General features: G+C 37.8%; 1 long non-coding RNA gene across 2 annotated transcripts in view; it reads right to left on the minus strand.

Moving 5' to 3' along the window:
* LOC117200505 (uncharacterized) overlaps positions 1-24,263 on the minus strand; it is a 222,746-nt gene that overhangs the window by 163,553 nt on the left and 34,930 nt on the right. For both annotated transcript variants that reach the window (XR_004482083.2, XR_004482082.2), the window contains one exon: positions 2,612-2,718. This is a non-coding gene — a long non-coding RNA (uncharacterized LOC117200505). The remainder of the gene's footprint in view (positions 1-2,611; positions 2,719-24,263) is intronic.

The raw sequence follows: 24,263 nt of genomic DNA on the forward strand, positions 1-24,263 counted from the left end.
TCCATGCTCTCTGCATCCTCTTTTCCATTTCTATTTCACATCCATATCACCTCCAAACACTTTGCTCAAATACTTCAGCATCTGAGTCACAGTTGCTCTCTCTCCCCAATCTTCAGCCATCATTCTCAGTAACAGAATCATCCAAGCTGATGACCAGAAAATTTCTCAACAACTCTCATCCTCAACTCCATCACACTTCAGCCACACTTGGATTTTCTCATCACTAAGAACTGCTTACCTCTGAAATCTCTAGTCAGTTTTCCTTTTCTGGCACAATTCTGGCACGTTCCTCTCACATATCTACTTAATCTGCCTATTGCAATAATCAGTCAGTCAAAAGAATACCAACTGAGAACCTACTGCACCCAGGCCTGGGAAATCAGTGTAAGGCCAGCTAACCATGGGCTTAGCGCCCTCTTGGACCTCTTGGTCAGGTAGCAGCTCACTATACACCAGTGCACACCTGCTCTGAAGGCCTCAACTGTCTCCTCAGCAATGGATGGTCACCCTCTCTAGCATCCTAAAATCCTTCAGTTCACTGATCGTCCATCATTCCAATCCCCAAATCCAGGTCACTTCATCGTTCACATTCTCTGCTCCCAGACTACCTTGCTGCTAGATAAGATCATAAAACTACAATGACTAGTTCCACCACAAATTCAAATTCTTCAGCTTGATCTAAGAAGTTTAAATTACTTCAAAAGACCCAGAGAGAACCAAAAAATGGATGGAAGTCTTAAAGATGCAGATTTTTGTTGACACAAGATAGCAATTTATAACCAGGTCAGCTAACCAGGAACAGAATAGTAATGAGCTCAGTATTGCTATTGGTAGCATAAGTAGAGTTCAAATCAAAGGTTCCCAAACATGACTGGCTTTAACACCTGAAGAGAATTATTAAAATACAGAGTCCCAAGTCCTACTTCAGACCTACTGGATCAGAACCTCTGGGAGGTGTATTTCTAAAGCTCCCTGATAGATTCTGATACAGCTAATTTACAGGCTGATATTAGGGTCCCATTGGGCTATACTCTTGGCCATACTTTTTTCCAGGACACAATGAGAGGGATTTCTTCACTAAAGAGGAGTCTGGACTGAATTGTCTGCCTTTATATTTTATTTCTTCTTCTTTCTCCTCTACCTGAACCTGAAATCTGTTAATGTTGTCTGTTCTCTGTCCCACATATGGCTCTTAGAACTCAACACACTGATGCAACTCGGGAGCACAATTCCTGCCCAGATCAGCTGTGTGAGTCCAGGGTTCCCGCCAGTCTAGAAATGACAGTGGTGGATGCACATGCAAATCCTACTTATTCCACCTCTGCGGACATGAAGCACCACAACTTCTCTTAATTTTCCCCCTGACAAGGATGGGCTGCCTGCTCTTTATTCTCTTCTGCCCTCTTGCCTCATTTGTAATGACTTTATGTAGCCAAAATGAATGTTTCTTCATTTCTGCCCTTCTAGCAGAAGTAAAAGCAAGATGAACATCACATCTTTGCTGGACTAAACACTTAAATACATTTGTTGCTGCAGTGGCCTCTGTGAACTCTGCCAAGGTGCAGCTTATGTCACTGTTTTGAAACATCTTTATGGTCAGTGAAAAGATCAGCATTACCTCCAGTGATGGTAAGATTCAAATAGCCAGTTCCAGTAACATCCCTGAAGATAAGTCATAGTCTGATCAGTTGATTTATAATAAATCTCCCCTATGTGTATCTTGATAAAAGCAGACTTTTCAGGATTTTTTTAAGTTCCCTATCAAGGCTTTCCTTTTCATATTTTTCAGTTGCCAAATTATATAAAATTATAATTTTCCTCATTTACTATGGATATGATTGACTACATAGTCCTTAAAAAAGTTACCTGCAATTAAAATTACTTGACCCCAATTTCACATACACACAAAAAATAGATAATACTCTAAATGCTATCTCATCTTGTCGTTTTTCGTTGAATTACAAAAGGTTTCACACAGGTCAGCATTGCTGGTGCCTCCTTACTTTCATTTCTGTAACAATCTTCTTTATTATTAATAAGGTGATGGCAATAAAAGTAATAATAATGTCTGCATTTTTTTCCCAAGAGCACAAACGTCTTGGCTCTGAGTACCAACATGCACTAAAATATATGACAGATGCTGTGTATCTTTCTTTTTTTTTTTAGCATCTTGAATGTCTTAAACAATTTTCCTTTAGTTACTATGGAAGTTCCTAACAATCCCAGTTACTAAAGGCAAGAGATTGGTAAAAAAAAAATTAAATTTTCCTTCTTTCCTTTTGTCCTTTTAACAGAGCGGCCTCACATTTTCGATCTTTCAAGTCTCATATACACATCACAAATTATTTGAAATTTGAATGTTATTAGAGAAATAATTCTGTTTTCTTCTCAAGGAAGAATAAAAACCTAATTTATGTAGGAGTTTTTCTAACAGGAGAAAATGGTCATGACTTATGGAGACGTAAGCTATGTCTTTGAGAAAAAGCTGGGCTTCAGGCCCACAGTCTGGACTATTCTCTTCTCACCCAGATTCATTCACCGTATTCTTCCCTTATTAAATCAGCCTTTTGGAAATGTTACTTCTCTTTGAGTCATCTGGTAGACCACTTACCATCAAAGAAATAGACTTTGATTTGTTGGTTATTTCTTTCTAGGCACCAAACTCACGAATCCAGAGGCAGCCACAAGACGAATGAGTCACCAGGTGCACATCAAGTTCTGAAGTACAGAAAGATAAGAATGATTAAATAAAAGCCCCCATTTGGTTCAGATTTTATTTTTTATTCATTTCAATTTGTTAAACATTTATAGAACTTTTAGTGTCCTGGAATAAGTTCCCTTGAAAATTGAGCCTGGGGCAAGTCTTAAATTCTAAGCTTTACTGGGAGATATAATTCCAGGGCAGTGTGAGTGATAGAAAAGAGAACGGAAGCAGGTAAGATTGGGAAGCACATACAAGGTATTGTGTTACAAAATTAGTCATTTCACAAAGAGACACAGTCTCTTGGGATAAGCTATACAGAAAGCTTTCTCTTGGTATTGTCCATCAAAGGGTGGAAAAGAGAGATAAATTAACCATTAGCTTCCTCCCATCTATTATATCCCGCAACCATAAGTTGCCATCTAGCAACTGGAGTGGAAGAAGAAATCCAGAGCTCTAGAGAAACATAAAGGCCAGAGAATCTGAGGTGGCACAAAAGAGGTGTCTTGATACATTTATCATGTACAATGAAAGTCCTTTTATAGTACATTTCCTAGTCAAATATGACTATCAAAATGAAAATTAAATATATCCTACCTGTATTTTCAAATCACAACTAAGAAAAAAGTAACTTTTGATCACTGGTTGCCTTTGAAGAAGACATATGTAATAGTATATAATTTTTTTAGGAATTGTTTTTACCTGTGAATTTCATTTCTAGTATTGCTAAACAATAAACGTCAATCAAAGAAAAAACAGTTGATTTTTCTAGAGAAGACTGCTGAAGCCTCTCTAGACTAGCAGAATTAATAAATATTAAACAGAAGCTTCTAAGGAAACATTCAAAAATCAAGTGAGTTCTCTAGGTGGTCACCTATGGGAAGGTGGTTAGGGATGACTCTAACTTCCTTAACAAAATGTGAGTATCATGTCCACTGTTATGGGAGAAGGAGGGAGAAATTGAGGAAGAACAGATTACTTCCTTCATTAGTATGCAAATAAATTATTTATATGCAAATAATATGAGCAGCACTGTGGTTATAATACTTGGTCTTACAAAGAAATCGTTTAAATTCATCTGCCTGGGGGAAGAAAAAAAGCTTTTTTTTTTTTACTATCCTACCAAACTTTCTACTGAATTATTTGGGCCAGAATAACTCTGCATCTGATGTAATCTGAACCAGTATTGTTGGACATATCTTTAATTGTGATTAAAACACTTCAGCTCAGTCTAATTTCTTTCTGCTTCAAGGGTGTCCAAATGTCCTTAAGGACAGATAACTCCATCCATAACTACCATCACCATTACCACCATTAAGTATTTGGATAACATAATATCTGATGTTAAAGAAGTCATTTATTTGAAAAGCATAGAAGACAACTTAATTCTGCTATGTACCAAGTCTTACTTGCCATGAATTAGCAGTTCAAGGTGCTTACACTGTTAACCCCAAATCTTTGGACTACTTTTATTTTCAGTTCGTCCAAAAATTCTCGAAAAAAATCTCTTACTTACATGTGGTAATTCTCTACCTACAAGGAGAATAAGGAGTCTGCTCAGGCCATCCAAAATAGTAATAGAGGACCTTATCTTGTTATAGGACTACTCCACACAAAAGATGTCCTAGTTTGCTAGGGTTGCCATAACAAAGTACCACACACAGACTGAGTGGCTTAAACAACAGAAATTTATTGTATCATTTTCCAAAAACCAGGAGTACAAAATCAAGGTGTTGGCAGGGTGGTTTCCTTCTGAGTGCTGTGAGGGAAGGATCTGTTCCAGGCCTCTCTCCTTGGCTTGCAGATGGCCATCTTCTCCCTACGTCTCCTCACAATGTCTTGCCTCTATGCATGTCTCTGTGTCCAAATTTTCCCTTTTGGTAAGGACAACAGTCATATTGGATTAGGGTGCATCCTAATGATCTCATTTTAACTTGATTACCTCTGTAAAGACCCTCTCTCCAAATAAAGTCACATTCTGAGGTACTAGGGTAAGGACTTCAACATATGAATTTGGAAGGGGACACAATTCAACCCATAACACTCCCTAACACTCTTGCATTTTGGTTATATTATCTGCAAAGATGGGTTCCACTGGGGTAATGGCAAAGGTCAGAATGCAAGCTCCAGTGTCCAGTCACAGCCCCTGGCTAACTGTGAGACCTCAAACGAGTCATCCAACCTCCTTAAGCTCCATTTCTTCACCTGTAAAATGGGAATGATAATAGTTCCTACCCCACAGGGTGGCTGTGAGGAGTAAACTGTCAACCACGTGAAGTGCTTAGCCCAGTGTCTAGCACATAGTAAGTGCTCCTAATACACTAGCTATTGTTAGCATGAATTTTTTAAAATTAATTTTTTTTGGAGTATGGTTGCTTTACAATGTTGTGTAGCCTCCACTGCACAACTATTAGCATGAATTATTAACCTAAAATGATCAGTCTAAACTGAAAAGTAAAGCTCACAAACCCAAGGGTGGGAGAAAACAGTTTCGAGCTTTCCTCTCTCACCAATTTACAGCCCCCTCTACTTAGGCTGCCTTTTAGATTAAGGTGGACTCTCAGAGCCAAGTTCTCAGGAATGGCTGATTTAGAATTACAGTGGCTGATCTCCACATTATTCCACCTTTAATGCTACAAGATTTCCTAAGAGGCAGAGCTGAGGTCACTGAATTTACTGACCAAATGTCCTACTTTACATGGTGTCCTTTATACTGAGATATTGTGCTACACAGCTTTCTTCTCATAATAACTGCTTTTCCATATCTCAGAAAGTCAGCTCTACTCTACATATCTTATTTCAAGCAGTTCATATTTTCTCTTTTGTTCAGCCAAAATTAGATTACCAATTTTTTTGCGTATGTGTGATTGTGGTTGAAGTTTTTTCCCCAAAACCTTCCTTTACAAATTCATTAATATTCATGGAGTTTATATATTAAATTTACATAAGTCTGTGATAAGAGGGAAGTCTCTGCTCCCAAGATTCTAATCTTACATTAGGAGGCTCTGAGGCTTGTTATAAATATTTGTTTTTATTGTTTTGTTTTCATGCTTGGCTTATCTCCTACCTTTTCGTGGAGCCAGGAATAAAAACAGAAAGATCCGGGCAGTGGATAGGTCTCTGACCACCCCAATGAGCCTCCTTTCTTGGTGTATCTCAGAACTACTCAGTCTGACATGCTCAAGAGATGTGCTTTCTGGGAGAAAGTCTACAACGTTATTAAAGCATCTAGGGCTAATTTATGACTTTTGTGGTCCCCTCCATTAAAAATAAAAAAAAAAATAACTATACTTTTCAACTGCACTGGTATAAGGATGTATATACTAATGTTATATACTGAAATATTTTCTTCAACCTAAAAGCTTATTTTATTCTTCTGATTTTAAAAGAAATTAAAACAATTTCATGGGCCCCTAGAAGTATTGTGGGCCCTCGGCACTGTATCTACTGTGCCTAATAGATGTCGGCCCTGAAAGCATGAGAGGAGCTATAGTATTTCATTTAAGGTTCCTAGTTGTTGACTACCTTAACCAACACATTATATGGCACCAAAGATGCACTTGACTTTTATAACCCTTCTGTTAGTGGCTACAACCTAAAGTCCTATAAGAAAGAAAAGAAGACACAGGCCTATGGGGCTCTGTATTCCAGCATACAGTTAGAGCAAGGATTACACAAACTCTCTGCACATATTCATACTTATCACATCTCAGTTTTAAATTCTCTCTGAATTTCCTTTATAGTTGTATAAATATAAAAAATAGCATTTGCTGCTTTTTAAAGTACACCTTTCATGAATCAAAGTTACTGATGAAGAAAGGAAACTAACATTTCCTGAGAACATACTATGTATCAGGCATTGTCTTGGGTGCATTCACATAGATAGTCCAGGGGGACAAAGACTATTATCCTCATTTTTATGTATAAGGATGGAGACTAACTAGGTCAAGTAACTTGCCTAAGATAACAGGATTTAGTAATGGTGGAGCTAGGATTCAAATCCAGATCCTTTTGATGTCAAAGTCAATGCCCTTTCCATATACCCTGAGAAAACCATAATTCAAAACGACTCATGTACCACAATGTTCATTCCAGCTCTATTTACAATAGCCAGGACACGGAAGCAACCTAAGTGTCCATTGACAGATGAATGGATAAAGAAGATGCAGCACATATATACAATGGAATATTACTCAGCCATAAAAAGAAATGAAATTGAGTTATTTGTAGTGAGGTGGATGGATTTAGAGACTGTCATACTGAGTGAAGTAAGTCAGAAAGAGAAAAACAAATACCGTATGCTAACACATATATATGGAATCTTAAAAAAAAAATGGTTCTGAAGAACCTAGAGGCAGGACAGGTATAAAGATGCAGACGTAGAGAATGGACTTGAGGACATGGGGAGGGGGAAGGGTAAGCTGGGACGAAGTGAGATAGTGGCATGGACATATATACACTAACAAATGTAAAATAGATAGCTAGTGGGAAGCAGCCGCATAGCACAGGGAGAACAGCTCGGTGCTTTGTGACCACCTAGAGGGGTGGGATAGGGAGGGTGGAAGGGAGATGCAAGAAGGAGGAGACATGGGGATATATGTATATGTATAGCTGATTCACTTTGTTATAAAGCAGAAACTAACACAACATTGTAAAGCAATTATACTCCAATAAAGATGTTAAAAAAAAGAGGTTACTGGATCCTTAAAGCATATATTCTCAAGGAAGTAGTCTTAAATAAGGTCAAAGGTTTATATACAAGTATTTTTGCCACAGTGTTATAAAAGCAAAAATGTTTCTAAAACATGGAAACAACCAAAATATCCAAATATAGTAAAGTTAGTTAAGTAAATGATGGTATTCCCAATTCAATAAATTTCACGAAGCCACTAAAAATAATCTTTTGGAAAATATTTAGTGACATGGAAAATGCTGGTAATGCAATGTTGAGTGAAAACGCTGACACAAAACTGTACATGAGTTTGACCCCAATTAGATAGAGAATTTTCTTAAGAATACTGTTGTGATTATCTTCCCTTAGGAAGAGACCATTAGTCATAATGAACATGTTTTAGTTGATAATGCTCTGCTTTCAGCAAATAAATTAGAGAAAACTTTCATGTATCAGCATTACTTGGCTTAAAGAATGTTTCAATTCCTACTATTAGTTCCCTAAGCATAAGAAAGGAGGTGAGTCAATAATAATTGGACTCCACTTCTCTGAGTAGGTCTTAGGAGTAAATAAGCCAATGAAAAGTAACATCCATTTCTGATGTAGTAACACTGAACCAGTGGGGAGCCAGCGACTGCTCATGGACCCCTTGCAAAGCCAATGTTCAAAAGAAAATGAAAAATTATACATCTACCCCATCTAGAAAGAAAGAAATCACAGTCATAGCAGTAGTTATCGCTGAGAAATGGTACTATGGATAATTTATTTCATTGTTATGTTAATAGGCATGTGTCACTTTGATAATTATGGGAAAAATGTTTTTGTTTAATTGGGTTTGTTTGTTTAAATAAAGGAGCCAGTGCTTAAGACTGTGGAGTGCAAGAACAGAAAAACCAAAAGAGACTCAGAAATGCCTTCCGATTCAGGATATAAAGGCTTGATAAAATATAGTTTACAGTGTAGTCATATTTCATAGACTTTCCAAATAAAGAGGATTATAGACATTTTAGACATTAAAGAAACCTAGGTAGGTAATTTTCTTGGGCTTTTCCCAAAGACTCTGTGTAGAATAAAGTAGAAAAGTGAAACAGTGCAATCTCTCTAACAAATCTTCCTCAAAATTCTAAGATGGCTTTCAATCAGCACTGTCAGTATAATAATGCAATACAAGAACATTTCAAAATTTCAATTACTAGTCCAAAACAAGCAAAACACAAGTTATAAAAAAGGAAAATACACAGTATTGCTGTGACAGTTCTGAAAGACACTGAGTTCAGGCCCATCCTTTTCTTATGCAAGTTCTCAAATCATCATTCTATAGATCTCGACACTACAGCTACTTCATAAATGCTAATTGGACTATAACGTTACTATAATGATTTGTAAAAATGAACATGGAGTCTCCTAAATTAGCAGTCTCCACTTTCTGTCAAAATAGTCAACAGGTAAATTTCATTTTGCAATAAAATTTCTATTTCTATTATTTCAGTTAAACCAAATGGTAATGAAATGAAAATTTACAATGCCTGATGTGGCCAGAGTTAACCCAGTCCCGCCCACAGTCTTCATGTGGAATTGACTGTGGCCTTCCTCCCTGCTCCCAACTTTCCCAGGAGAAACGGGCACCTGTGGACCTCCCAAATCTTCTTGTCAACTCTAACAAGAATTTCCCTGGATAATTATGTGAAGCGCAAATAAAATTAAATATAAATCAGACATGCTCTGGAAATCAGAAATACTGATAAAAAGTAACTACTAAGAAAAGTTTATACCACAATCTACAGAGCATTGGTTTCTATTGTAGCAAAGGATGCATAATATATGGAAAGGGGTTAACAAAAAAATTCATATTATATGTTTTTGCAGTCTTTGACATGTTCATGGTTTTTTCTGATCTCACGCTAGAAAGCTTAGTCCTCCTAATTTGTATTTAAACCTTTGCATTGCTAGGTGACCTGAAACTGACCGATTAAGCATCCTGAGGCCCCATGGCCTTATCAGAAAAATTTATTTAGCAAATATTTATTAACCAGTCACTCTGTGAAATGCACTATTGAATAAACAGGTGTTGAAAAATATTCATTTATTTAATCAGTGGCAATTTTAAAACAACTTATTTGTTTTTTGTTGCCCACTAGCCATTCTTCCTCAAAGCCTTCTCTACCCAATAACATATGAAAAGTAATAAAATCCAAATGTTAAAAGATCATTACCATAAAGTTTTTAACTTACTCATATTTTCTGATTCTATTTTCAAGTACAGAGCTTGAGAATATATACGGTATAACAATGCTAAACTTCAAATCAGTGAGGTGTCAATTAATGAATGCTTAGAAACTTTTTCCCCCAGTTTTATTAAGATATAATTCATGTATAACACTGTATTCGTTTTACATGTGTAACATAATGATTTGATATATGTATATATTGCAAAATGATTACCAAAATAAGTTTAACATCTATCATCTCACATGCTTACAATTTTTTTTTCTTGTGGTGAGAACTTCTAAGATCCACTCTCTTAGCAAGTTTGCAATGTATGATACAGTATCATTATACTGTTAACCATATTGTTAATATATATTGTTAACTATACTGTCACCATGCTGTACATTATATCTTCAGAACTTATTTCTTTTTTTAATTAATTAATTTATTTATTTATTTTTGGCTGCGTTGGGTCTTCATTGCTGCTCACGGGCTTTTCTCTAGTTGTGGTGAGCAGGGGCTACTCTTCGTCGCAGTGCGCTGCTTCTCATTGCCGTGGCTTCTCTTATTGCGGAGCCTGTGGCTCTAGGCATGCAGGCTTCATTAGTTGTGGCTCTCAGGCTCTACAGCGCAGGCTCAGTAGTTGTGGCGCACTGGCTTAGTTGCTCCGCGGCATGTGGGATCTTCCCAGACCAGGGCTTGAACCCACGTCCCCTGCATTGGCAGGCAGATTCTCAACCACTGTGCCACCAGGGAAGTCCCAGAACTTATCTGTTATTTCTTATAACTGGAAGTTTGTACCTTTTGACCATCTTTAACCATTTTAAAAAGCTCTTTAAAGACTCTAAATGGTAAGACATCTACATATTCAGCAACATGATATATATATATATCAACTATATATATATATATATATATAGTAGCCTCTAATTGTACTGAAAATCTTCTTGTACAAATATGAATGCACCCTGAGTTTCCCCAGGCCTCCCCAGCCTCCATCCAGCAGGACCTCAATACCCTCTAAAGTGTTCTCAAGTCCTCTGGAGGTCCAAGTGCTCTCTGAAGTCAGGTACTTCTGGAATTCAGGTGTTTTCTTGAATAATCTCACAACATCTGTGGTGGCTCTCTCCAACATCTGCTGAGCACTTCCATTTCACCAGGCACTGCTGTCATGTCACCAAGCTTGCACTCTACCAGACCACACTGCTGCTCTTCTGCCACCAGAGGTGCCAGAGATGTGTAGTGAGACTCTATTACTGGGACAGGCATGCCTGGCTGCTCCTTTCTTTAAAATGAGTTCTCTCCTTGGAAGCTCCCCAGTCCCCCTTACAAATCTTCTTTAGGGCTGTCCCATGCATCTACCAAATGTGTCCACGTATATTTAAACTCTAGCCCAGGCTCAAGCAGAGATCCCCATATACATTCATCACCCCACTGAAAAGCTAAACAAAGGCACTAACTTTGGAAGAAGAAAAATACCTTTTTAGTTTCCTCTAGAGAAGGGCTCTTTGGTTAAAGTTTTGGGTTTATTATTTTAAGAGAAATAATTTTTTAATTAGAACAAGTTATTATATTTCTTCCTTTGGTATCAATTTTCACCAAAATAATTTAAATTATGACCCTAAAATTCCCATTTGTCCACTCTCCCAGAGTAAATGAGTAAGTAAACCAGGCAAACAGAACCAATTATATTTAAAGATGTCACAAATGGCTTGCAAAATAATTTAACCATTTTTAATCTTTTGGGCCCTTACAAACAAGGAATGAGAGAGTAGTTTAGGAATGCTCTTTCTAAGATTAGTAACATACACAAGAGTTCTAGTAACTCTCCTCTGTCCCACCAGATAATTTTCACCTGTCTAAAAGGAAGCACAAGAAGAAATTGACAGTGGGTCTCAGGAGAGCTGTTTTTCTCTGCTGATCTCTTCATTCTGTACATTTGTTCCCCCACACAACAGTTTTCTCAGGGGTTATCAATCTTGGCAATGACAGACAGCCTTTTCATTCCACAATTCATTTTAAGATCAACAGTTTTGAAACATGATACCAATTCTTTCCTTATCCCCTCACTTGTTTAACCACCCCCTGATTCTGGTGAATATGATTGGGCTACTTGTTAGCAAGAAATCCTGATTTCATCACAAAGCAGAATCTCCTTTACATTCTCAAAAAAGTCTTGGTTCGCATTTTGAGAAGCAGTATAGCATGGTAGGCAAGAACACAGACAATGGAAATAGATCACGCAGACTTCAAATACCAGATTTTCCACATATTATTCAATAGTTGTATAACTCTGGGCAAGTTACTTTAACTCTCTAAACTCCAGTTTCCTCATTTTCATAATGGGGATGATGATAATAATAGGGCCTACCTTGCAGGGTTGTTTTTAGGATTAAGTTGAGTAATGGATGTAAAGCAGTTAGAAGAGTGTCTGGTACATAACAAGCATTAGTTGTTGTTATTAATACTTCAGAACTATTCTGTTGAGTACATGAGGAGGCAAAGCAGGCATGACAGGACACCAAACACCATTATCTTACCCTAAATCTAAACGCACTCTCTGGATATTTGATTGGTGGCTATTGAGTGACATTGAGCAAGTAACTCTCTAAACCTTTGACTCCTCATCTATAAAATGGTGATAATTGAAAAAAAATACAAGTAAATTACTTGGCAATGACCTGACATGCAGTAAACATTAATATCCCCACTCCTATGCAAAATTAAACTGGAGGTCCAGCCCAGTCCAATAAAGCAAGAGAAATAAAATGTATAGAATTTCAGAAAGAGAGGGACTTCCCTGGTGGCGCAGAGGTTAAGAATCCGCCTGCCAATGCAGGGGACACTGGTTCAAGCCCTGGTCCAGGAAGATCCCACATGCCGCAGAGCAACTAAGCCCGTGCACCACAACTACTGAGCCTGTGCTCTAGAGCCCACAAGCCACAACTACTGAGCCCGCTCGCCTAGAGCCCATGCTCCGCAACGAGAAGCCACCGCAATGAGAAGCCCGCGCACCACAACCAAGAGTAGCCCCCGCTCGCCACAACTAAAAAAAGCCTGCACGCAGCAACAAAGACCCAACACAGCCAAAAATAAATAATAAATAAATTAATTAATTTTAAAAAATACCTCAGAGTAATGCTATTAAAAAAAAAAAGAAAAGCAAAGAATTTCAGAAAGAGAACCTATCATTATTCCAAAATTATGTGACTGTCTACAAATATAAATTGTTAAAATAACAAGTTTGTTAAATATGCTAAATGTAAGATAATTATGCAAAGTCTATTGTATTTCTATATACCAGTAATGAGCAGAAAAAAATTAGATGTCATTTCTTATAGCATCAAAAATATGACGTACTGGGCTTCCCTGGTGGCACAGTGGTTGAGAGTCTGCCTGCCGATGCAGGGAACACGGGTTCATGCCCCGGTCCGGGAAGATCCCACATGCCGCGGAGCAGCTGGGCCCGTGAGCCATGGCCGCTGAGCCTGCGCGTCCGGAGCCTGTGCTCCGCAACTGGAGAGGCCACAACAGCGAGAGGCCCGCGTACCAAAAAAAAATATATATATATATATATATATATATGACGTACTTAGAAATAAATCTAACAAAAGATATATAAGACCTTTAAGGAGAAAAGTATATACCTTTACTGACAGATATTAAAGAAGACTTTAATTAATGAAGAGCTATACAATATGATACTTTTTAAGAAGGGAGGGGGGTATAGAACCTTAGATCAATGGAACAATATAGAGTGTTCCGAAGCAAACCCACACATAAATTGCCATTTAACATATGACAGTGGTGCTACTGCAGATCAGCGGTAGATGATGAATATTTTTCTCAGTAAGTAGTGGTAGAACAATTTGTTTTCAATATGAAAAACTTAAATTAGACTCCTACCTCACACAGTAAACAAAAATCAGTCCGAGGTAAATTATAGACTTAAATGTGAAAGGCAAGAAAATAAAACAGAAGACAATATAGTAGAGCATCTTTATGGTCTCAAAGTAGGAAAAGAGTTCTTAAACTAGACATAAAAAGTTCAAATTACAAAGGGAAATGTTGACTACATTAAAATTAATGTCCTCTATTGATCAAAAAGTGTTATAAAAGGTGAGGAGACAAGTCCAAACTGAGAGAAGATAGTTGTAACACATTATGTAACAGAATGCAAAATGTACTTTTAAACTTCTACAAATCAGCAAGAATGACAAACAACCAAATAGAAAAATTAATCACAAATAGCCCACAAACACAAGATGTTCAACCTCATGGCAAATCAGGGAAATTAAACACATGGAAGACCTTTCCAAAACTGCCAGACTTAAGAAGTGTGATACAACCAACTGTTCATGAGATTGAGGAGTGATGAAAATGCTCATACTCTGCTGGTGAGAATGTAAATTAGTACAACACTTTTGGAAAATAGCTTGGCATTACCTAGTAAAATTAAGCTTGCATATATACTCTGTGATCCACTCCCAAGTATATACCCTAGAGAAATCTTGTATATGGACACCAGGAGATATGTAGAAAGACGTGTATTACAGCATTGTTTATTGCAGTGAAAACTGGAAAACAATCTCAATGCATTCAACAGACTAGATCAATAAGCTGTGGTATATTTTCATAATCAAATACCATACAGCAATAAAAATTTAGTATAGCTATAAACCAACATGAATGGATCTCAAAAATAAAATGTTAAATTAAAAGAAACAAGTCATCAAAGAATATGTATGGTATGGTTTCATTTATATAGAGTTTTTAAATGGTTCAAACTAAATAATACAATGTTTAAGGAACATACAAATAGACAATGAGGACCATAAAGAAAAGTAAGTAAAGGATTAACAAAGTTCAGAACTTTGGCTACTTCCAGAGAAGGAGAAGAACACACAGGGGACTTCTGGGATACGGTAATGTTTTTTTTCTTAGCCTGGCTGCTAAAAATAGAGGAATCCATTTTATTTTCCTTTAACCTGTACACATACATTTTTATACTTTTTTTGTATGCCTGCTATATTTTATAATAAAAATAAGATTAAAAACATTTGACATATGCCTTGATTATCTGAATTTTTCAGACAAAAACATTTTTTCCTGAATTAGAATAATAATTATTCCAGTTTTGTCTTTTGCACTTGTAAAAGGGAGTCACAGAACTTGAGGTTTCTCTCTATGATAAAACTGAAAGAAGTATTTTTATGCATAATCCCTGTTTATTTAGCAATAGGTTTCAATTAAGCAGTGAAGGTTTTTATAGTCACTGAAAGCATGTTAAAACTTATATCACATCCCTTTTATTCTTAACAGCATTCATAATACTCAAGAAATATTACTCTACAGCCATGTTGTCTGATAGAAATATAGCATAAGCCAAATATGTAATATTAAACTTTGTAGTAGCCTCATTTCAGCATCTGATCAGTATTTTTAAATGATTAATGAGATGTTTTATATTCTTTTTTCATATTAAATTTTCAAAATTCAGTGTGTATTTACCACTTACAGCACATCTCGATCTGGACTAGACTCATTTCAAGTGCTCAGCAGCCACCTGGGGTTTGTGACTACCATGCTGGACAGCACCATTTCATAGTCTCCACATGAATGATCTACTTGGCACCAGCTTTAGAAATTTTTGCTGCTGAAATGGCCACCCACCAAATCCAGAGGTCTAATAGACCTCCAAACTACAAAGGAGAGTTCTAATTTTAGCTTTAAGTAGAAGTAAGTACCTTATTCACACAGAACAATAGAACTAGTCAATTTTCTCTTTATATCCCTGAATTTCCTCTGGATTAGGCCTAACAGGAGCTTCTTGTAAAAGGGAAATAATAATGCTTTGGAGTTCTTAGGCCCATTTTCCTCAGGAATCTAAAACATTTTAAGGGACTTCCCTGGTGGTCCAGTGGCTAAGACTTGGGGCTCCCAACGCAAGGGGCTCAGGTTCAATCTCTGGTCAGGGAACTAGATCCCGCATGCCACAACTAAGACCCAATGCAACTAGGGCTTCCCTGGTGGCACAGTGGTTAAGAATCTGCCTGCCAATGCAGGGGACACGGGTTCGAGCCCTGGTCCAGGAAGATCCCACATGCCGCAGAGCAACTAAGCCCATGCACCACAACTACTGAGCCTGCGCTCTAGAGCCCGTGAGCCACAACTACTGAAGCCCATGCACCTAGGGCCCATGATCTGCAACAAGAGAAGCCACCGCCATGAGAAGCCCGTGAACTGCAACGAAGAGTAGCCCCTGCTCACCACAACTAGAGAAAGCCCACGCACAGCAACGAAGACCCAACGCAGCCAAAAATAAAATAAATAAAATTTTTTAAAAAAGACCCGATGCAGCCAAATAAATAAATACTTTTTAAAAAATAAAACATTTCAAGAACATTGGTTCACTAATTGACAGTCTTGACATATTCTGCCATTGCAATTCATGTATATTTAGAAAAATTGAGCCTTAGAAAAGAATGGCTAACATCACATATGGAGACAGAAACTGAACCCATGTCTGGGATTCTGAGTCCCTGAGCTAATATCCCTGGGCACACATACATGTTTCCTTAGGTTATTAGATTTCCTTTTGCTTCCACCTGTCTGATCATTCATGCTTAATTCCTTATATTATTTCATATTTCACTTTACTTCATTTCAATATTCTCCCACTAAATTGGTGGCAGGAACTAAATTTAATATGCTAACTTCATGCTATATAATGTTTCTAAAAGGAAATGTACAACTGGTAAAAGGTTTTGTTTCCTTACTTTTTAAGGACCAGACATTATAATTTTTGTAGAACTTTTGTAGCAATAAAAGCCAAATACTGACTAATTACCAGAGAGCTAGAGAATGAGATCATCAATATTTATGGGATTTTTTTTCTGACTCATTTTCACTATTTTGCATAGGAAATGTGTATTTTCTTAGCAAGTGTTGTTCAGCAAGTGTATTCATTTTCCAGCAGTAATAGCATAAAGGTGTTACTAATAAGAACCAAGCACTGACTTTCTAGGACTCATTTGTATACTTATATACACACTTATTTTCCTGGTCTTTCCCTATTTTTTTTTTTTTTTTTTTTATAGCACAGTAGAAGTTTACTTTTTTTCTCATAATAAGTTACCACATTCCTTTATTCAAAGACAGATGATAGTAGCGAATTGTTTTTACTATACCTTTAAAAAATATATTACATATTAAATTTTTTTTTCCCTATTTTTTAAACTGTATTTTATCCACAGAAGCAGAAAATATTATTTAACTAACCTTCAGTACATTGATTTTCTGACTTTCAGGTTTCATAAACCAACAAAAAAATACATGTTTTAATTAACGACTAGCATAAAACCGACAATTTCTTATTTTGCCAATTATGGTTATTAAAAAATAATTAAAAGCTACCACATTTTATCACCATCATTTCATTAAAGCAGTGGGTCTCAAAATTTAGCATGCATCAGGATCACCTGGAGGACTTGTTAAGCCACAGATTGCTGGGCCCCACTGGCAATTTCTGATTCAGTAGGTCTGGGTTAAGGCCCAAGAATTTGCATTTCTAACAAGTTCCCACATGATGCTGATGCGGCTGGTCTGGGGGACCACACTTTGACAATCATGGCATTAAAGAGTCCATTTCAGCAGCAAAAATGAAGAAAGATCATCTCAGAATAAAGGAGAATCATTTAAATTGAGTAAATTGAGCTTATGTTTCTCATTTCTCCCAAGGTCAGTAAAAGTTTCACAAACGGTAAGTCTTTGAAGTAACATTTGAAAACCAGTGCCCTAGTACACTGTCTGATAAGGTAGCCCTAACCAGCCATATGTGGCTATTGAACATTTGAAATATGGCTAATCTGAATTGAGATATGCTGTAAGTATAAGATACACACTGGATTTTAAAGATTTACTACCAAAAAAGAATGCAAAATGTTTCAGAAATAATTTTTATATTAATCTGATGTTGAAATAACATTCTGTATATACTGAAGTAAATAAAAGTTATTAAAAATAATTTCACACTTCACTTTTAAAATGTGGCTACCAGAAAATTTTAAATTACACATGCAGCTCACAGCATAATTTTAACAGACAGCACTGCCTTGAGCAGGGGTTCTTGGTGTGGTCTCTGGACCAGTAGCATCATCATCACTTAGGAAGATGTGAGAAACATACATTCTCGTACCGTACCCCAAAATTACTGAGTCTGAGTTCTAGGGATGGAACCCAGCAATCTGCATTTTAATAAATCCTCCAAAAGATTCTGATCCAGGTTAAAGTTTGAGAACCATTGCTAGAACAACTTTAATCAAAGTTTAGTGTGCATACAAATCACCTGGGGAGCTTTTAAAATTCAGATCCTAGTTCAGTAGGTGGAGGGTGCAGAACTCAAGATTCTGCGATTTAACAAGCTCCCATGTGATGTTAGATGCTGCTGGTCTTGGGTCATTCTTTGGGCTGCAAGGACCTAGAACATTTACTTTTTATGCATCATCCTAACCAATATCCATTACAAACAAATCGACACACATCTCCAAACTCCAAAGGATTCGAATCTCAAGATTCTAGTTGGGCTGCTCTAAGAGAAAGGAATTGTGTTTCTCTGACCGAAGAAATTTTGTCAAGACCCTTTGAGAGCTATAAATAAATTCTTGCATTTAATTGTTTGCATTATCAGACAACCTGCCATGTTCATCTAATAAGAAAGTATGTGTTTGTGTTCCTATTTTTCCAGTAGGTTAATGGTGATTCAATATATTTAGAGCTGGAAGCTACTTCTACTAGGCTGGAACATTTGAATGAAAAATGGGCACTCCTGCTGCATCTCCCTTGGCAAAGTGATCCATTTAATCAGTACTGTTGTTTATATCTAGATAGTGGGTTTTAATCTGAGTTACTGTCCGCTGATTTTAACCAAGAGAAGGCAAGGAGGATAAGGAAAGGAGAGGAAACTCTTCTCTTGAGCTGTGCTGAGTCAATCTGTAGTTTATCCATCATGACAAGAGCTGCTAGAGACAGGGGCAGACTTTCTCAAATTTTCCTTGGTCCCCAGGAGACTCCATCATACATACAAGAAACAGCTGACCCCATATTTGAAAGAGGTGTTATTTTTCTTGATTTCTTCCTCCTCTGAGTCTCTTATATTTTCCCCACAATTTGCTATAGTAGAAGATTACAGAAAAGCAAACATATTTACAATTGTCTGGAGAAAAAAAAGAAGCTTACAATCCAATTGAAAAGATAGAAAGTGATTATTGTTTATCTTGTATCATGCCATGTTTTTTAAATAAACCAGAACACAGATGAAAAGTTAGGAAACATGTCTCTATAAAATTTTGCCAATAGTCTTTGAAATAAAACTATAGAAGGTTTTATTTTTTAACCAAAATCTAACTCTTTCATTGTTTATTCTAACTATAGGAAGAAAAACACAGAATTAAATGGGCAAGGCTTTTTTAATATGTGATTTATTACCCTCCTCTTTCAGTTTTGACAAAAACCTATAATACATGGTACATAATCCGTGCTAGGTACAAGAATGTGCTGTAGGGACTTCCCTGGTGACACAGTGGTTGGGGGTCCGCCTGCCAATGCAGGGGCACGGGTTTGAGCCCTGGTCCAGGACGATCCCTCGTGCCGCGGAGCAGCTGGGCCCACGTGCCACAACTACTGAATCCTGCCCGCCTAGAGCCCGGGATCCGCAGCGGGAGAGGCCACCACAGTGAGAAGCCTGCACACCGCAACGAAGACCCAACGCAGCCATGAATGAATGAATGAATAAATAAATAAATAAATAAATAAAAAGAATGTGCAGTAAAATAGACTTTTGGTATACACACATATACATACATACATACGTACATATATACCTTTCTGTTTTTTCAACATATGCAGTGACTTAAACCCAATCATTAAATTCAGTTTATAAAATTCTTAGTCATGAGAAGTCAGCCCACTTTGTACCTGGTCCACATATCATTTGAAGAGATAAAAAGTCATATAACACTAGGGGCAATTACATGAAAAATCTGGCTATTGAGATCTGTGAAGATGGCTCCTTATGTTGCTATAAATATAAAACAATCATTTATTGTTTGGATGGAGAAAGTAAAAAGTTCTATAAATCATTGGGTTAACTACAACACAGGAAAAGGTTAAATTAAAATGTTTATTGTACTTGAGAACAAACAATTTGTGTCTTTTGCATGAATTTAGATATATGTGTAGTGTAGTAGAATGAGGCAGGTTTTTGTGAAAATTGAATTTGCCCAGAAAGGAAAGTGCCTCGTGGTGTCAGTGAAGAATGAACAAGGCATCCTAGAGGTCTGGACATTTAACAGGCCATCTCCTGGGGCAGGACACTCAGTCTCCCTCTGGTTGCAGAGAGCAGTGTGACAAATTCTCCTTCCACAGACCAGGTTTTGGATCCCAGCTGTTCCAGTCACCAGCATATTGACTTTGAAGAAGTCACTTACCCTCCTTACACCCCAGTTTGACCCTGAACTCAGTTTGACCCTGAGTGAACAGCAATGTTTGTACCAGTCATCTCTGGAAATCCTTTTCTTCCTTAGACTCTAGCGTCCTGTGATTCTTAGTTCTTTTCAGAAGATGGGGTGACAACATCTACTTTTTAGCATTGGTGACTATATTGAAAATATTATATGTCCAGTACCTGGAACACATCAGTTCTCAGTAACGGTACTGTGCAAATGTGGAGGCAAACTCAGGAAAACCGGGGATGTGACAGGTGGAGCTGCAGAGAGATTCACTGCTACTCTTACCATTGCCCTCCTACCTGGTGATTCTGAGCCTTCGTATTCTGGCTCCTGGGGAAGATACTTATTTTCTTTGATTAAGCCACTGAAAGCTTACATAATCTTTTTAATACCATGGGATTTTCAATTAGTTCAGAAAACAGTGCTTACACTGCTATGCTGCCATCATACACTTTCCTTACCTTCACAAGTCCTAGCTTTCTCCATTCTTTCATTTATTTGTTTATTCAACAAATGTTTAACTCCTAGTATGTTAGATTTTTTAACATAAGAGGAATTTTTATGCCTATATTTCTCTAACTTACCATTTCTGAGGGAGTACTTGAAGCACAGAGCTCAAACCCAGCACAGCTCAGCTAAAAGTTTGGCCAAAAGATGATACCGAGTGCAAATGACCTAACTATAGGTTCAGAAATGTTCCACGTTGCATTCAGAGCAAAATTCCAGCTCCTAAGTGTGGTCCCTGCTGACCTCTCCAGGAGCACCTCTCCTCCTCTCTGCACCAACTATCCTGAGAGAGTTCAAACACTGCCTTCTCCCGGAGGCCTCCCTCATGCCTCTACCCCGTTCCCATATCCACTGCACCTGTCACAGTGTACTCAATTGTCTGCTAAATGGATGCTCCCTCCAGAGACCAGTGGGTATCAAACTTTATCTGAATCCCCTGGAGGGCTTGTGAAACCAGCGTGCTGGCTCCCACCCCCAGTTTCTGATTTAGTAGGTCTAGGGTGGCACACAAGAATTTGCACTTTCAACAAGTTCCCAGGAATACTGATACTGTTGGTCCAAGAACACACCTTGAGAACCCCTGCTCCAGTCTACCAGTTCCTTAGGGAGAAGAACCCCAATTTCTTCTATTTGGTATCCCTAGTACATAACACAGACACTGGCATATCGCAGACATTCAAACAATATCTGCTGAATGGAAGAAATGGGTGAAATCATGAATCCCTTGCCATTTCATTTGGAGATGGAATGACTAATTGGTCTCACAGTATAAGAACCCAAGACAATCCTCCATTAGTATCAAGCTCCTCTTAAACAGAGGGTGAGGGCCACTCTGCTGGGCTCTGAGCTGTAGCACACTATCTAGCACTGCTGAAAGCTGTTATATGAAAATACAAATTTTATTTTTAATACATAAAAATCACCCCCTAGGGGCTTCCCTGGTGGCGCAGTGGTTGAGAGTCCACCTGCCGATGCAGGGGACACGGGTTCGTGCCCCAGTCTGGGAAGATCCCACATGCCGCGGAGGGGCTGGGCCCGTGAGCCATGGCCGCTGGGCCTGCGCGTCCGGAGCCTGCGCTCCGCAACAGGAGAGGCCGCAACAGTGAGGCCCGTGTGCCGCAAAAAAAAAAAAAAAAAAAAAAATCACCCCCTAGGATCACAGACTTGGTTTGACTAGAGATAAAAATGTTAAACCTTCTCTTCTGTTAAATAACTCCTCTTTGATAGCATTCATACGTGAATAAGTAAAAGAAGACAAAAAAAGACACCAACATTAGAACTGTCTTTAGGACAACTAAATTCATCTGAAAATATATTACATGCTCTTTCCCAAGATCAACACCCAAAAACAAGCTGACCAGATTTCCCTGATCATCTGGGAGTCTTGTTTAAAATTCAGATACCCAAAGCCCTCCTATGGAGAATCCAAAATCAGTAGGTATGTGATGGGACCGCAAAATCAGTCTTTTTAACAAGCTTCAGGTGGGGCTCGGATGGTGGTCTTTTTAAGTCCTGCAGGAGATTTTAATGTACAGCTAGGACTAAGAATCACGGCAAGAACCCAAGTAGAAGTTTTCTTATGAAATTATTTTTCACCTGGAACAGGTTAGGTCATGATGCAAAAGGCCAGGATCTCAATCTGGAACGTGGCTTTATTGCCCTTTGGTTTCCTGGAGGCAATAAATGTGTAAGGCATTTCTACCAAAGATCAAGTTTTGCGTCATAGCTCTATGGGGCTTGAGCCACTCCAACAATAACAATAGGGACATCAGTCAAAAGGCCTCAGGAAAAGGGGAAACTTGTCACAGGATGATGCCAATTATCCAATTATTCTGGACTCAAAAACTAAACCTTTACTACTTGTCTTATGGCATCAGAACCAAGGGTATGATCTGGAGAAGTAATTAGCATATCAGAATCTTATGCTGGGACAATGTCAGGGTAAAACAAAAGTAGGCTCTGGAATGTTACAAGGGGTGGAACTAGAAATAGTCTTGCACTTGAGTGTAAATATGGTGGTGTCAACAATTAACCTTCCAATGAAAAATAATTTTCCTGTTTATATGTATGCTCTGGTGGAAAAAAAAATTTGATGTCATTGGTTGTTTTGGAAAGACCTTCCTTTGCGCTAAGTTTATTTAAGGTGAATTAGAGCTATAATTCAGAAAGCAAGAATTTCTATCTTCTTTTAAATCAAATTATCTTGGAATCACACTTGCTTTCCTACCTCTCTTCACTCTCTTGCCTTCATGTTAAGTCCCAAGAATAAAATCCAAGCATCTCACCAAAGCACTCTGATTAGCCTCTGCTCAAGGGTCTAGGGGAAGCTAGTCAGGCTATGTGAGGTCTGAAGCACTTTGGATCATTAAATTGTTTAATACGAGCACTAATTTTTACTCTTGTGTAATAAAAGTAAATGCTTTCCAAAACGAACAGAAAACAAGAGTAGAAAAGTATATTGGCTTCCAGGAAGCACACTCATGAGGACTTTACAGCTAAGGAGTCATTTTTCTAAAAAATAAATAGTGTTGCGAAGTGCCATTCATTATTAGCACATCACCAGCACACAGGAGTCACTGAATAAATGTTTGATGATATTAGCTTCCTTTCAATAACTGCCCAAGTCTTTCATTAAACAACTATCATCAAAAAAATCATTTCTTACATAAGAATGATTTGAGGAAAGTAAGGCTACAAATGTGCAAACTAAAGTTCACTGCATTTTTAATAAGAATTTCAAGCACAATAAAGACTTTATACCCAAATATATTTACAAAGAAATAGATGTGATGCTACATTAAAAGTTTACCACACTAGGTTCATTTGCCTCTTTCCTTTTTTCCCATAAACAAACCTGCAGCCTTCCCTTAAAAAGGACCAGGTCTGAGATCCATGCAATAGTCCCAACTTTTATGTCTGCAAAGTCTTTGGGCACCATTTGGTCTCCTAGACCCCACTGTTCATGATGGGAGCCTGGGCTGCACAGGCTAAGGGAGGGGACCATTGCAGCAGACTCACATCTCTGCTAGGTCCACACATCCCTGACTCCTCACCCAAAAACTGGCCAAATTCATCCTTAACTCCCTATGTGACAGATAAAATAGTCATAATATGCAGATAAATCTACACCAAGAAAGCAGAAATAAAAACAGCCTCTCTCTCCCCTATCACCTAGATTCACGAGGCTATTTAAGTTTTTTATATTCAGTAAAATTTAAAACTCCATTCCTCGATTGCACTAGCCACATTTCAAGTGCTCAATAGCCATCTGTGTCTAGTGGACATCATATTTAACAGCAGACACAGAAAGGTCTATTGGGCAGAACTAGTCTCCAGAGGGCAGGGAAATAATGGTTCCTTTACCACTTGAAGTGTCAACCAAGGAGAGAAGGAAGAAATAGGGCAGTCCACTATTTCTCTAGCATATTTTCAGTCCTACAAATCCATCTCCTTTTTCTTCCCCCATAGATTCTACCCTTTCTGCTCCTCAAATTTTTCCCATGTTTCCTGAGCACAGAGGAGGAATGGGGTAATAGTGTGTGAGAGTTTTCAAGGGCAATTAAAAAAAAATAGCAAATACATCTTGTGTTCAAAATGTGGTGCTATGCCTGCATTTGTATTGCTGTCCCACACAGTAAACCAGCTCACTGGGGTAGCTTCAAAATGG

Source organism: Orcinus orca, chromosome 7, assembly GCF_937001465.1.
Source record: "Orcinus orca chromosome 7, mOrcOrc1.1, whole genome shotgun sequence".
In the NCBI taxonomy this organism is placed as follows: Eukaryota; Metazoa; Chordata; class Mammalia; order Artiodactyla; family Delphinidae; genus Orcinus; species Orcinus orca.